Below are 15,182 nucleotides of genomic sequence, written 5' to 3' on the forward strand. Positions count from 1 at the left end.
CCTGCATTTCCCAGCAGAGATGGGGAGAGTCATGAATTAAGGATGCATATAACTTTAAATCTAATTACATGACAGTGATGAAACGGCTGGATCAAAACCAAGGATACTTAGCTCCTAGTCAACTGCCCCACTGATTTCAAGGGGTTGTGCCATTTAGTTTCCGGGGGTGGGAGAGGAGAGAGCAGGATATGGTGAAAGTAGAAGCCCAGGGGGGTTAGGAAGCAAATTAGAGTACTTGGTTGGAACTTTTTCAGAAACCACTTAAAACATTTTTATTTCACTCTGCTCTCTATTAATTGCTGCTGCTTCCCTTAATTGCTGTTGATATTTCAACTGCTACACTCAGACTGTAATATAATCTGAACTGGATGAGTCTTTATTAAATTTTATGACAATCAGGATGATATTTTAGGAAATCTTCTATACTATCTTGAAGGGGGCTATTGTGGCTCTAAAAGGTGCTCTCTCTCTCTCTCTCTCTCTCTCTCTCTCTCTCTCTCTGCGTGTGTGTGTGTGTATATGTAGGCAATGCCATCAAGAGTGTAAAGAGGATTGCATTGTCATCCAAGTATCAGAAAGATTTGGTGATCTTGGCTGCTTGTTTGTCGAATTTCAACCGTGCTAAGGCATAGAATCATTTTTTGGTTTGCTTGTTTATAAAAAAAAAAAAGGCTGTTGCCAGTAATCAAATGCATCTTCTGGATAGTAAATTCCACAAGGAACGTTCATCCAGGAGGCAAACTTCCTAAGATCAGCCACATACTACAAGATGGTGTGGAAAAGAAACACTTAAAAAAACACTTGGCTAGACCAAAGTGCCTGATGCACGACCTGTCCTGTCCTGATGGGGTACGGAGTACAGAGCTGCGGGGCCTTTTTACTAAAGCTGGTGGAAGTCAAAAGGAGGAGACTCCTAGTAGGGGTGGTATTGCTTGGAGAAAGCATCTGAAGAGTGTCTGAGGCTCAACATTTTGTGTGCATGTTATGGATAATTTGTGCCCAGTGGGCAAGGAACCAACCGCAGCAAGTAAGAGAAACTTCTCTTTGGAAAGTGGAACAGGCTGCTTTGGCAGACCTGGTGGCCAAAGATTAGAGAATGAGGATGGTGGCATTTTCCTCAGTGTGGCATGCTTTGGCCCAAATATTTGTTCTTCAAGAAGTGAAGTGACTCTGAGGCCATTCTGACCAGTCCAGAATACATCCCTCGGCTGCTTCTGTTGTTAGTGAGCTAGCTGCCCTTGCTGTCTGCTCCATGCCATCCAGAGAGAGTTCACTGTGACACAGTTTCCATGTTGTTGTTACCATTACTTCTATCCCTAGTTATACTTACTGATTAGGGTAGGGCCAGTTCCAGTGTTCAGCGGGATTTCTTTTGACTCTGAACCATCCTGCTTTTGAATGTTACCCTTGTTCCAGATTCTGAGGGTCCACAATTACCAAGAACTGGCCATTCATACTCTGACCACAGGGAACCTAACTGAATCCTATCAGTGCGGACTCAGACCAATTCCCACGAGAGCTTATGAAGTCCTCCTGGATCATGTCACCAGAGATCCATTGGTTGGTTATCCCAATTCCTAGGCTGGCCAATTGAATGCTACTTGGAAAACTCTCCCCCTCTAATGCTTTCTAGCAATACCTCAGGTTACCATGAGTTTATGAGTTTATCTTACACTGTCCTTCCCAATTTTTGACTACACTGGATAGGCATTATAGGAGCTGGCATTGAAGCATAAAGGATATCAATTTGGGGAAATCTGGCTTACACAGACTTACATAACTACCTACTGAAGTTATTCCAGATAATTTAAAGACTCCACTACAGGTCTGCAGAACAGCTCCCATTGAATGTACAACATTGGTTCGAATTGGATCAACTAATTTGATTTCAAGCTTAAAATCAATTTGGAAAGTCAAGTTGAATGGACTCAATACTTGAGGACGAAATGACAAATCAGATGATTTGATTCTCCAGTATTGATTTGGAAAAAGGCGCTTTTAGGCATGTACAAAAGTCCTTTTCAATCAGCTGATCAATGTAGAGGCATCTGATCTGATTCGACAGTTTGATTAGAGTTTTTGATTCAATACGGAAAGTTGGATTCCATCCAGAGAGTCAGTTGAATCAGTTTCAAATGAATGGCCAAATCAGCCAAGCCGCCGCCTCCTTCCGGGCCCACTTCCTGGGTGAACTGTCCGTGGTCCTGAATTACCTGCTCATCTCCGGGCAGCCGAATCCTGTCCCTTGTCTTACAGGCAAACCATTTCCTTGCCTTCAAATTTCCCAGCAAAGGAAAGGAAGCAAAAGAAGGCATAGTTTCGATTTAGCCACATCAACCATTAGACACCCTTCAGGTGTTAGCAATATTATGCCATTTCATTATCCATTACCGCCAGGTAATAATAAGTACACAAAAGGTATTTGCAGCCCATTGGCGCTAATGAATGGAATCAATCTCGTTCCATGCCCATTCAGCACTTGCATGCTTGAGCTAGAATATTACCCAAGGTTAGATGCCAACTGTCTCATCGGCAGAGGACCCCACTGGCACTCAATCTTGCATAGCTGCCTTCATGACACCAACAGAGGCTGACTTTCAGCCACAAGGTTGCAGATCAGGTTGTCTTCTCCCACCCTCCTCATTTCTCCAGCAAAAAAGCACTGAAGGATGTGGAATCTGTACAGAGAGAAGAGGAAGGCGGGCGGGTGGGGGGGGGGAGAGAAAGTCAGACAGCCTGCAATGCTGCTCCCAGTCTTTCGGTTATGTGAGCAATACTTCTGCAGCCTCAATCAGTGTGAACATTAGTGCTGAGCGGAAGCATGGGCAAATGCAAAGCACTGTGTCTTGTCTTTCAGTATGAGGTGGCTGAAGTTTACCCTTCCTTCCTTCCTTTTTTTTCCCCGATAAAAACTGATGGCTCTTGACAGTCTGGCTGCGTCTTTGGAGCACAGTTTCCCATGGGAATAACCCCATATTTTCTGGGGCTTTCTTGGAATTTAACAATAGCTGTCCCACTGGATTCACCAACCATGCCCACCACATGAAGGCATTTGTGAACAACAAAACTCGAGTTCTCAGAGGTGAGATTCGTAATCTATGAATCCACTAGATACCTGCTTGCCGTCCTTCTACGCTTCACACTTCTGTTGTCAGAAATCCTGACATGATGGCTCTTTGGGCTTGTTTGGAGGGCTTCCATCCTTGGAAACGGGGAAGGAAGCAACTGGCGGGAAGCCTTGCTTTTGCCCAGCTTCACAAAGACCAGTCAAGCTCTGAGAATCAGTTGGCCACATGCACATCTGGCTGGGTGTCTTCTCCACAGAAAGCATGTGCCCGCTTCCCCTGCCATCCTACAGAGGATGCTTCTGGCATGACTCTGTTTAAACACTCTCCTTTATTTGCTCCAACATTAATAAAGTTTGCAGGCTGGTACCTTTAAAACTAATGAAGTGTTTGCTCCCAGTTGAGAAGCTCATCTAAACAAAGAGGACATTTCCTTCCCCTTCATCCTTGCTCCAGTGAATGGCATGGAGAAATTAGCTCCCTCCTTTCTGCATACCTCAAGATAAAGCTCTCAGGTCTGCCTGAGTGCCCTACAATAGAGCAGGCTCACTTGCCCATCTGAGAGCCTGAGCTGGCAAGGCCAAAGGCCAGAGGCAGACCAGGGCACTACAGCAACCACACAGAGGGGCCAGCTATTGTTGCCCTGGCCAGATGAACCAACCCTGTTGGCCTGTTGCAAGGCACTGAAGGCTGCCTGTTCTCCCAGGCATTTGGGCCAGGAGGTTGAGCGAGCAATACTGGCTGGCGTGGTTTGTTGACCTTTATTATTTTATGTTGTTTTTATTGTTTGTGGACTAGTAGTGGCTTGTTTTAACTGCTGGTAGTTTGGGTTTGCTGCCCAGAGTCACTGCCAGGAGATGGGCGGCCGTATAAAATGTTTAGATAAATAAATAAACTACTTTTCCTACTGAGGAATGTGCAGCTCTCAGACCATTATGATGCAATGATGGGATCTACTCAATAAACCTGGGATCTACTCCATAAGTCCTAAAGTTTGTAGTAGCTGCTTTGATTTGTTAGTAAGGGTTTTTCTAGCAGCTGTGGAGGGGACGGTGTGTTCTGAGCTGTGTCCTTGACTCTCTGGCCACCAGCCTTCTTGATCAGGTATTAGCCTGGAAGGAGCCTGACAGACTGCTGCATTTCTACCCACAGAAGCAAACACGTTTTTCCCCTTTTAACAAGCTGGATTTTCTTGGAGTAGTTTCTTGCCTTCTTATTAATGCTATTAGAACCCACCTTTGCCCTAGCGCTAGCCTAAGAACTATGTTAAACTGCCCTGCCTATAAATGAATTAAAATATGAAGTACAGTATTCTCTTGGGGAGGTTGAGGCAGGGAAACAGAATAGGTATGCAGAAATAGAACAGGACAAGAGAACCAAGTTAGATGAGGATGTTTCCAATCTTCAGCTGAAACTGAATCTCAGCAAAGTGAGGAGAGAATTCTCCATGACCCGTATTATGAGTGGAGACCACACGATCTGCTTGGACCAAGTTTATCTGAACAGCGCTGGGGACAGACCACAAGGTTCTGCCCACTGAAGGAGGGTACAAACAACCTTTACCTAGCTGTATAATCAACTCTGACCAGTAACAATGTCAGCCAATCATAACATGGGTTAGATTTCCTGCTTATAGTGAGATTAGCAGAATAATAAAGTGGAGGTCAGCACCAGTCAGTTTCTGTGGTTAGTTATGTCGTGGTTCCAATGTAAAGATACAAGTGTTAGTTTAAGATAACCGATGAGCCAGCATCTGCAAATGCCTAAGCTATTGAAGCCCTTTAAAGCCCTTCATGGCACGGGACCGGGCTATCTGAGGAACCGCCTCGCCCTGGTCACTTCAGCCCGCCCCACTCGGTCCAGCAGAAGGGGCAGGTTGCAGACCCCACCGGTCAGGGAATTCCGATTGGTGGGGTCCAGGCAGAGGGCCTTTTCTGCTGTGGCTCCCGCCCCGTGGAACATCCTGCCTCCCGAGGTCCGGTGTGCCCCCTCCCTCGTGGCCTTCAGGAAAGGGGTTGAATCCTGGCTCTGCCAGAAGCCCTGGGGGCCGGAGGGGGGCTCGCACCTGTGGAGATGGCTGGTGGGGTGATGGGTTGCCCCCCCCCAGCATCTTACAGATTTTTATAGGGCCAAAATTAGAGGAGGTTTTTTACGGTATTTTTAATATGTTTTTAAATTATTTATAGTTTTTAGCCATCTTGGAGAGAATTGTATTTCTTCGTTTTTATTGTGAGCCGCCCAGAGTCATCCGTGGGGGAGATGGGCGGCATACAAGCCAAATAAATAAATAAATAAATAAATAAATAAATAAATAAATAAATAAATAAATTAAGGTGAGTTCAGGAGCCCTGGTATTTTGGAGGTCGTGGTTCAGGTATTTGTTTTACTCCTTCGAAGCCTCCAGAGTGAATACGCAGGCAAGGTGGCCCAGTTTTCATTGCCGTCCAGGAACAGCCGCTAGTCATTCTTGATCTCATTGTGGCTCCTCTCGAAAGCAAGGTCCCCTTCCTAGGCTGAGATGAACCCAAAGGAAACCATGAAACTGAGTCTCAAGCCTTCATTTGGGTCTCGAGTCAGACCAAGCACAAAAGTGAAGACGTCTTTACCAATCACTTGAGCAATTCAGAGGGAAGAAATTGACTCAGTTGCGGGAAACCAGACCTCCCTCCCCAAGGGGGAAGCAAATGTGAAGCCAAGCACATGTTGCTTGCAGCCTCCCCAAGAGTTATGCCGATTGTCCAAAACAACACAGAAGCCTGCTAAACTTTAACTCACAAGTTGCCTCACGACTGAGCCCCGATTCTTTCAACCTGCTCACTTGTGTTCCAAGTGCTGCTAAAACGGGAGTGCGGTTCTGGGCGTCAGATGGGAAGGAAGACTTTCCCGGGCTGCGTGCTGAGACCACCTTCCTGGGTTTGTTGTTCCTGATCACGTTGGTGGCATTTAAATAAAGAAATGGGAGACCAGGGAGTCAGCCAGCATCCCCTGAAGGAAGAAAGAGAGCTGCTGGCTTTCACTAAACCTACAGTTTCCTTTGCTCCAGGCACAGAGGCATTTGCAAGTGCAAGCTAAGGAAGTAAGTCTTAGCCGAACCGTGGCCAAGGCGAACAGGAGGCAGGGCTGGGGCTGGAAATGTCGGCAAGCGACGAAGCCCAGGTGCCAGGAAACTGGTCAGGCAGGGAAGCCGTGAAGAGCAAGACTCAGATGTCGGGGGGGGAAAGCGCCTCGATGTATGCCTAGAACAGGTGAGTGCAAGGGGACGGAGTGTGCCCTGCTTGTACAAGGCAGAGAAATGAATAGTGAAGCAGTTTCTCAAAAGCCTTTTTTTATTTCTTTTTCAGAAGCTTCTGGGAAACTTGCCAATGAAACTAAATTAGTCCTGACTATATGTCTTTCATGAGCATCTGGCAAAATGGTGGAGCAATTCTTCTAAAGAATAAAAGAGATCTGACAGGTAGGTAGGTAGATAGGCAGGCAGGGAAAGAGATGCCAGCAGTCAAGGATCAAGCTTGCAGGCGGATTTTATTTCTGGAAATCCATTCTCTTAATTAATTTATATTCCTTTAGACCCTCAAAGCAACTAAAAGTAATAACCCATACTTCAATAATAGAAGAAAAGATGGTTTGTCAGCAACAGAGCTTACTCACTTGCCTTTTCGGTAAATCAGAATATTTTCCAAGTTGGGTGGGCTGTTGAAATGTATAGAAAGTATAGAATTGCAGCCGGGAGTGGGTAGTGCTAGGCAGATACAGAAATGTATTAATGGTTTATTATTTATTACATGGCTTTATACACCACCCATTTCCAGAGGACCCAGGGTCATTCACAAAACGAATGGGTATCTGAATAAAATAGGAGCACCCGGAGCCCTCAGGGCCAAAATGCTTGGTGGGACAACCAGCTCTTGCGCGACCCAGGAAAGGCAAGAAGGCTTGGGGTGTTTTGCGTAATCACAAAAACTGACTCCATAGCAGGGGGGCAGCTACAGATGGCCCATGCCCTGTGGGGCCCCCACCCCCTTGGCGTCACAGAGTGGGGCCCCCTCAGCCTCCCCACCTTGCGAGGATGCATGGGTGGGGCAGAATCTGATGGGTCCTGACTCTCTGGGAGCCACGCCATGAGGGCACTAAGGGAACCACCCACACCGTGCTGGCAGTGTGCTCGAGGGATTCCCTTGTCATAGCCACTCTACAGACCCACCCTCCTTCCTCAGGAGGAACCTGTTGTCTTTGGCATCGCTTTCACTCGGTGCCTCAGGAAGAGGCTGCCCAACAGCGAGGGAGAAGGGAAATGGCCGGGGGAGGCAGAAAGCGTCAGTAGAAATGCCAAGAGGGAAGAGAGAAGAGATTCCGGATAGGGAAAGTGTTGGGTGGCTCTTCTGCCCTGAGATAACATAATGCCAAATGGTTTCCATGGGGCCTTCAAGGATGCTTTGTCCTCCTATTGTAAATGCAAGGAAAGGGCCTGCTCAGGGGTTGTCATTAGGCCCCTCCCCCCAGTCCAGATGCAAGCAAGGCCAGATGGGAGTGGGATGCCCCCACCCCAATCTCCTGGGGGTCCAAAGGGGAGGAACGTTCAGAGGGACAGGCCCAGCAATAAAGCATGAAGAAGAGGTGCTTCTTCCCACCCGCTGGGGCTTCTAGGTAGGTGAGATCCTTCAGCTGGCTAACTTTCCTTTGCCATCCCTCATCCCCATCTCATCCCAGTCTCAGATTAGCAGGAGCTGAGCCTGATGTCCGGTTTGGTTTTAAGAAATGGGTCCTTAGGAACTCCTCCCACCCCACCTCCCGTGCTGCTGCTGCTGCTGCTGCTGCTGCTGCTGCTGCTGCGGACCCCCAGCTCTTTGTGTCCAGCTCTTGCGTCTTCGAGGCCCTGGAAAATCACCATTGATGAAGTGGCAGGCTGCAGGCCCTTGGCACCATAAGCAAATCACCCACTTCTCTCTCTCTCTCTCTCCCCCCCCCCCCCATTAGCTCCTCTGACATTAAGCATGTTGCTAAGAATGATGCCTATTCTCTACATGTGCAGGGTTTGAAAACAGAGCATGGAAGTCAGCCGTTCTTACTGGAAAGTTTAGAAGAGCCCAGTCCTTCAGAAAGAATGAGGGAGGAATCTTATCCTTCCGCTTTGCCACCTCTGGTGGGAGGAGATGCATCACAGCGAGGCGGGCAGGAAAGGTGCCATCATCGCCCAGGAGGGATGGAGAAGCTGCAGAGCTCGCAAGAGGCCCAAGTGGTGTAAGAAAGGGAGGCTCCAGAACCCCCTCATCTGCCAGCCCGGGGTGGGGCTAGCACGGAAACTCTCACACCGAAGGGTGGGGGACGAGCCCTTGCCTCCACCTGCTTCGGTGGGTCGGTCGGTGGGTTCTCCTGGAAGCAGGAAAGAGCTGGAACGATCCTTTTCAATTGTCCTTTGGCCACCTTTGAGGAAGTTCTCTTCTCTGCCCCGTCTTCCCATGCCAACGAGGGGGAAAGCTAGGGAGACAGAAGTGAAGCTTGTCTCCTTTCTGAGTTTCTCGCTGTGCCAGCTGGCCAACGTAATTGCTTCCCGTGCTGCATCATTCACAACTCTGCCTTCCCTTCCCGGCGTGTGCATGTACAGATCCCTTCCATCTCGCTTGTTAAAAGCAAAGGATATTTGGGAGAATTGGAATTCATTAGTCTTCCTAACATGGGGAGCCTACTTAGCCTGAAATGGGTGGTTAGCAAACATCCCAATAATTCCTCCATGTTCTTATTTGTCTTCCGCCAGTTTGGCATCCTGCTGGAACAGATGCTTGGCGTCTGTCTGGGAGGCTCCTAGTCATTGGAGTGGAATAGGAAGGGACGTGGGATTCAGCATTGACGAAACTCAATCTAAACAAATTGGAGCTTTTTCTTTGTTGCTTAGATTATCTGTCTAATCAGATTTCCCCAAGGCCCTCCTAAGAACTGGAGGATGTCAGATTGTTCCCCCCTTTTATGGGTATAAAACAGGAGGGGAAAGATCAACAAAAGAAGCAGCGAAGACGGAGCGAGGGTGCTTCATGCGCGGCAATGGCTGCCAAAGGCTGCCTCCATTAGCGCATGCAGCTGCTGAGGCCTTGGCTGGGGCTTCTTCAGAGGCTGCCGCGTCTCAAGGACACATGGAGAATCTGTGTGAGGAAGAGGAGGAGGAGGAGGAGGAGGAGGAGGAGGAGGAGGAGGAGGAGGAGAAGGAGAAGGAGAAGGAGAAGGAGAAGGAGAAGGAGAAGAAGGAGAAGGAGAAGGAGAAGGAGAAGGAGAAGGAGAAGGAGAAGGAGAAGGAGAAGGAGAAGGAGAAGGAGAAGGAGAAGGAGAAGGAGAAGGAGAAATCATCATCCTGGTGTGGCAACGCAGGAGTAAATGCCACCCCTTCTGCCTCCTAGATTCTCACCTTACCTCCCCATGGCTGGCTGGGGAATTCTGGGAGTTGAAGTCCACACATCTTAAACTTGCCAAGGTTGAGAAACACTGGCTTATCTGCATGTAGTTGTTGAACAGTCTCCGACCGTCCCCTGGATTATAGGGCACTGTTTGGAGTCAGCCCAGGCTCCGCCTTTCCCATCTGAGAGGACCTCCACCAGGTTCCTGCAGAGGCTCTTCCATGGCATTCCTTACTTGGCCACACGGGCTCCCTCAGGGAAGTTGGCCCAAGCAAGCTGGGTCCTCTGTCCTCAAGATAAGGACCCCCTCCCCCAACAGATCATTAGACCAGGGGCATCTCCAGAGGGCTCAGACAAGTCAACGTGGCGACCTTGATGGTGTGGCCATGGCTATCGTCTTGACTTTTTGACACACACCCACACACCCTGGATGCGCTTGCCCATGAGGCTCCCGGTCTCTTCCTCACCTGAGGAGAAAAAGCAAATCCGAGTCTGAATCGCAGGCTCGGTTCACACGTTGCACATTTTGGTGAACCACGGGTTCTTGTACCCCTAAAACCACCACGCTGAGGAAGACAGGTGAACGCACCTAGAAGGGGTGAAAAGTGTATTTTGGGACATTTATTTATATTTATTTATATTTCGAATTTAGACACTGCCCATCTCATGAGGAAGTGACTCTGGGTGGTTGGAACAATGTCCCTGAGCAAGGGCAGAGCGCTCATCTTTCACCCCTGTGAGATCACTGCCTTCTGCCATAAATAAACTGTCCAGCAGTGATCTGAGATCGGGGAAATTAGGGCCTGAAATCCTCTCTTTCCCCCCTCTTTTTTTAAAGGGAATTCTCTCTGGATTCACATGAAAAAGCCACCCCTTTGTTGCTTATAACCATCAATCCTTGTCTATCCTACTTCATCACAACAGTGGAACGTTCTGGACAAAAATGTTCTGATTGTCATTTATGGAGAAGCTGCTTTGCTGAGCAAATGAGAAGAACTTATTCCCTTTAACAGCACCTCAGCACCGCTCTCTCGAAATGCTAAAATATTTTTCTTTGTGCCTCTTCAGCAACTGGTGTTATCCCCCAGATAAGTAGAGGGTTCGCTCCCGTTTGCTAATCCATTGTACCCGGTGATGTAAAATTAAAAGCATGCCACATTTATGTCTCTGTGGCTAAAAGTGTGTCTCGGGGGGTGGGGGGGTGGCTTTTATTTAAAGCCATTCCCCACGCAGGAATCCAAGGCATTCGTCTTCATTGGCCACCAGCTGTAAATGAGTTAGAAGCCGTTTTCACCATGTCTGGGACCGCCATGGCGGTCAAGAAGGTCAAGAGAGATCGCGGCGGCCTCCCACTGCCCGGACAGGCCTCATCCCCTTGCTCAGGAGCTACCACATCCAGTGAGGGAAGGGAGAGTTCTTGGGTTGTTGAGAACTACAGACCTGGAAGCAGGACGAAAGGTGCTAATTTCCTGGAGCCATCGGGAACTGACAAGAGCGCCTTGCCACCGCACGGCTTCAATCACAGCCAGCTGACTGGCATCCTTCTGGCCCGCTGCAGCTCGCTTTAATTTCTTCCAATCTTCCCCGAGTAAATTGGATGTATTTATTCGAACACCACATTCTAGGTTTATAAAGGGCTACCAGATCTGGGCTGCAAGGAATCCAGGTGACCGTGAAACGGCTGCGCCCTCTGGATTCTCGCTGATGTGAGGGAGGCTGCAATCCCATGCACCCTTGCTCGGAAGCGAGCCCCAGTAACCTTGGGGTTACTCCTTTGGGGTTTGAGGGGGCAGGCAGGGAGTGCAGGTGGGTGGTGGGGTGGAGCTGGCATCAGGTCACAGCCTTGGCAGCAGGTGAGCAAGGCGTGGTCCTCCCCCACCTGCGCCAGGCCTCCTCCTCTGACAGCTCTCCCCAGTGGGCTGCCCACCCACCTCTCCCACCAAGCCTCAAAGTCATTTTAATTTGGGGGGGGGGGAGGTAATAGGCTCGGTTGCCTGCTAATAGGGTTTTCATGCTGCAGATCTCATTCAAGACTCTAGACCGAGGAAGTGAATGTGAAATAGGAATTAGTGAACCCAGAAACCCATGTGGTTTGAGAGCTAATGAGATTTTGTCTGGATCCCGCATGCAGGCACTTCAGCCCCTCCCCTCCCCTCCCCTTTTTCAGACAAACCGGCTATTGTTGGAACTCCCGGCGTCGGTTGGTTTGCAGGGAGAGGAAACTATCTGGGGAGGGAGAAGGTGACTCGGAGGCCCCAAATCGCAAGCGACGCTTTCCTGAGCGGCCCTCAGAAACGCCAAAGAGCTCTGCGCTTCTCTCCCCGCTCCCCGCGCCGGAGAGCCCTCGGGGAGCAGCCTCGCCTTCCCTGCTGAGCTGGGGCGAACGGCCAACGGGGCGGGCAAAATCTCAGCCGCGGGGTCCGGCGCTGGCGCTGGCGCTCGCTCGCTCGCAGGCCAGCCGCCGAAGGGCCGCGCTCCAGCGGGGGACCGTCGAGGAGATGGCCTCGCGTCGCGTGCCGCGCCGGCTGCCTCTCCCCGGGCTGTGGGAAGGGCGCCGCGTCCAGGGAGGGGCTGGGAGCTGGGCCTGGCGGGGGTCGACGCCGCAGCCGCTGCGAGGCCGGCGATGCGGCCGGGGGACTCCCCGGGGCACCGCGGAGCTCGGGGAAAAGCTCCCTCGGAGCTCTCCCCGGAGGGGCGGCAAACGACATTCCCCCCTCGCCGGCATTTGCAGGAGGCGAAAGTGGGGACTTGCGCCTAAAATAAAAGCAAGACCCTTGGGGGGTGGGGGGTGGAAGAGGGTTCCTACAAGGCCGGTTCTCTTAATGGGACCCCGCAGGGAGAACCTGCTCCTGGATGGTTCTTGACGCATCGCCACTGGACGGTTAGGAAGGCCGGGTCGCCGTAAGGGGTGGCAGAAGGGGGAGAAATCGAAGCTGCCTCTCCCCTTCCCTCCCCTCCCCTTTTTCAGACAAACCGGCTATTGTTGGAACTCCCGGCGTCGGTTGGTTTGCAGGGAGAGGAAACTATCTGGGGAGGGAGAAGGTGACTCGGAGGCCCCAACCCTCCAGTCCCCACCCGACTCCGCGCTGGGAGGAAGCCGGAGAGAGTAAGAGACGTTCTGAAAGGCGTCGCCTCGCGTGGGGGGATGTCCGTGAGGCCTAGGCTGACGGCGAGTTAGGAAAGGCAACAGACCCCCGGAACGATGCGTCTCTATTTGTTGGAGATGATGATGATTGATGGTGATGATGATGCCGCCGCCGCCCCTGGGTTCAGAAAGATTAGTGTAGGCAACTCATCCTGGAGAGACCTCAGAGATTGCTGGCTAAACGGGACTCCTGGGAATCCAGCAGCATCCCGTTCCTCGGCAATTAAACTAGGAGAGAACCGGGTGGGGCGGCGGCGGCGGCGGGGCCCCTCCGTGCCTCCCTCCTTCTGCCGCTCGGTCTCCTGCCGCTGGGTGTGAACTTGGGCGCGAGGCGCCTTCCTCCTTCCCCGTCCTGCGGGCCTGGGGCTCTGCCGCGCCCCGAGTTCTGCTCGCTCGGAAAGCGCCGATCCAGGCACGGCCTCTCCGGAATGGCCCTCTGAATTATCGAGATGTGAAAGGTTTATTATGCAAACATAATAAACGTAATAAGGGATGTGTTTATTATGCAAACAGCAACTGAGTTATGTGTCCTTTAAGACTACTAAATAGTTTTTAATTACTGCTATATCAGTAAATCCCATAAATATGCAAATGCAATTAGTTTGCAAAATAGGCCCTAAATATCTTTATTCCTCTCCAACAAAGTTCTTTGAAGTTAATCGCCAGCTTCCTTTGTTCATTCCCCTGGCAGTGGAGCTGAAAATGATGGGAATTATGACAGATGTACAAATTTGGGGGGCAGGCACGCTTCCCCCTTTCTCTCAATGCCACATCTGGCCGGGCGACGAGGGACAAGCGGGGAGGGAGGGAGGCGGGGAGGGAGGGAGGAAGAGGTGAGTGACGAAGCCTCCTCCCCAGGAAGAGGGATTACGGTCGGATTGTCGCCAGCAGCAGCAGCAGCAGCAGCGAGCACCTCTCCAGGCAGGGCACGACAAACACGCCAGCCGGGACCTGCCACAAGGTGTTTACTTATTCACATTGCTTGTACACTGCCCGTGCTCAGAGGCCAACAAGGTAAACATGTAAACCCTCCAGGAAACTGGCAAAGCACATCAGCAGATTTTTTTTAGACGTTCAAGCACGGGAGGCCGCTGTTCTGGTTCTCCCGTTCCGGTTCTCCTCTGGTTCCTCATGCATGTGAGTCCTCCAAGAGTCGGCTCCGTGTCAGCATCATTAAGCCCGTTGCCTCGGTGGCGTCTGAAGCCACTTCGGCAAACTTGGGCGGGTTGCTCCCGCCTGCTGCTCTCCCCTTGGGCTACGGAACAGGCGCGCCCGCAGCCCCGACGTGGGAACGGGTTGATCTCGGCTTCCTTCTGAACGTCGTGCTTACGCGGGGACTGAGCCTCACGCTTTCTCTCTCTTCTCACGGGTTAGCGCCAGGCTCCGCATGACGCCAAACGCCCGGGCCCCTTCCTGAGCAGGCCATTTAAGAGGCACTTTCGGGGCCGGGAGGCTCCGGCAGCGCTGCGACGCTCCCGGCTGCGTTGGGAGGGCTCAGGGCGCTGCTGCGCGACGCCCGTCCGTTGCGGGAGGAAGACTCGGGTCCGCGCAAGCCTCCCCGAGGCCGGCTGCCGGGCTGTGCTCGTGACCCAGCGCGCCGGCGGAGAAGCCGCGCCGGGGGGGGCTCTGGGGCGGGCAGCGGCCCCGGCAGGCCCCCGAGAGAGGGCGCCGCGGGCCGCCTCGGCCGTGGCCGCCTGAGCTGGGCGCCCTTCGGAGCCTCGGGGCCCGGCTCCGCCGGCCCCGAATCGGCCCCCAGGCGGCTGGAGGGAGCCGGCCGCGCTCGAAGGCTGCTCGGCGACCCTGGCCCGAGGCCGCGGGGACGGCGCAGTGGCGGCGCGGGGCGGGCGGGCGACCTCCGGGCCCCCGCGGGGGGACCGCGCGGCCGCCGAAGGGCCCGGAGGAGCCGCCAGCCGCTGGCCCGGCTCCGGGGGTTCGGGGCGCCTCTTCGGGGGGCGGCTCCGCCGGCGCAGCGGCTGTCCCGGGCCGCCGGGGGCTCGGCTCTCCGCTGGCGGCGGGGGCGGCGCGCGGCCCCGACTCGCCTCAGCCGCTCTGGGGCTCCTCCCGCCACCGGGGCCAGAGGAGGCTGGTGCGAGGCACGGACAGGATCACCCCGTGGCGTCCTTTCCCCTCGGCGTCCTCGGGCTGAGCCCGTCGGCAGGCTGGCTGGGGCCCGCGGGGCCTTCTCCGGGAGGGTCTGGTTGGTGGAGAAGGGGACCCGGGGCCCGCACCAGAGGGCCGCTAGAGGCAGTGACGGCACGGCCGCCGGGCTCTCGCCCGGTTGGCCTTCAGCCTGCTTCGGAGGAGGAGGAGGAGGAGGAGGAGGAGCACGCCACGGACAGGGACACGCCCCCGCTCCTGATTGGATCCCGGAGCCTCGCGTTTTCCCGCGCTGCGGGAGGCCCCGCCCACCCCGCTCACCTGACTTCGCTCAGATCCGCCCGGCCGCCTTTTCGGGGGGCGGCCGCCCTGTCCGCGCGAACAGCAGCGGGCGGGCCCCCGAACAGCCCGAGGGCGGCCCGGGAAGAGCCTCCTTGGAGGCGGGGGCGGGGAGGGGGGCGGGCGCGGCCGGCCAATCGGCGCGGGCGCCCT

At 53.0% G+C, this 15,182-nt stretch overlaps 1 long non-coding RNA gene across 2 annotated transcripts; it reads right to left on the reverse strand.

Annotated features, from left to right (window-relative positions):
• Positions 1-8,010: 8,010 nt before the first annotated feature.
• Positions 8,011-15,165, reverse strand: LOC148216184 (uncharacterized). Of its 2 annotated transcripts, none has more exons than XR_015795821.1 (3): positions 15,012-15,165; positions 9,465-9,915; positions 8,011-9,199 (listed from the first exon to the last, which is right to left on the reverse strand). It is a non-coding gene; the product is annotated as an uncharacterized LOC148216184 (long non-coding RNA). The 2 variants fall into 2 exon arrangements; XR_015795822.1 differs by having other exon boundaries at positions 9,460-9,915.
• Between the last annotated feature and the right edge of the window lie 17 nt (positions 15,166-15,182).

This window comes from Python bivittatus, unplaced genomic scaffold, assembly GCF_059951505.1.
Source record: "Python bivittatus isolate LINGU-HERP-01145 unplaced genomic scaffold, Pbiv_v1 ctg000320_np1212, whole genome shotgun sequence".
Classification (NCBI taxonomy): Eukaryota; Metazoa; Chordata; class Lepidosauria; order Squamata; family Pythonidae; genus Python; species Python bivittatus.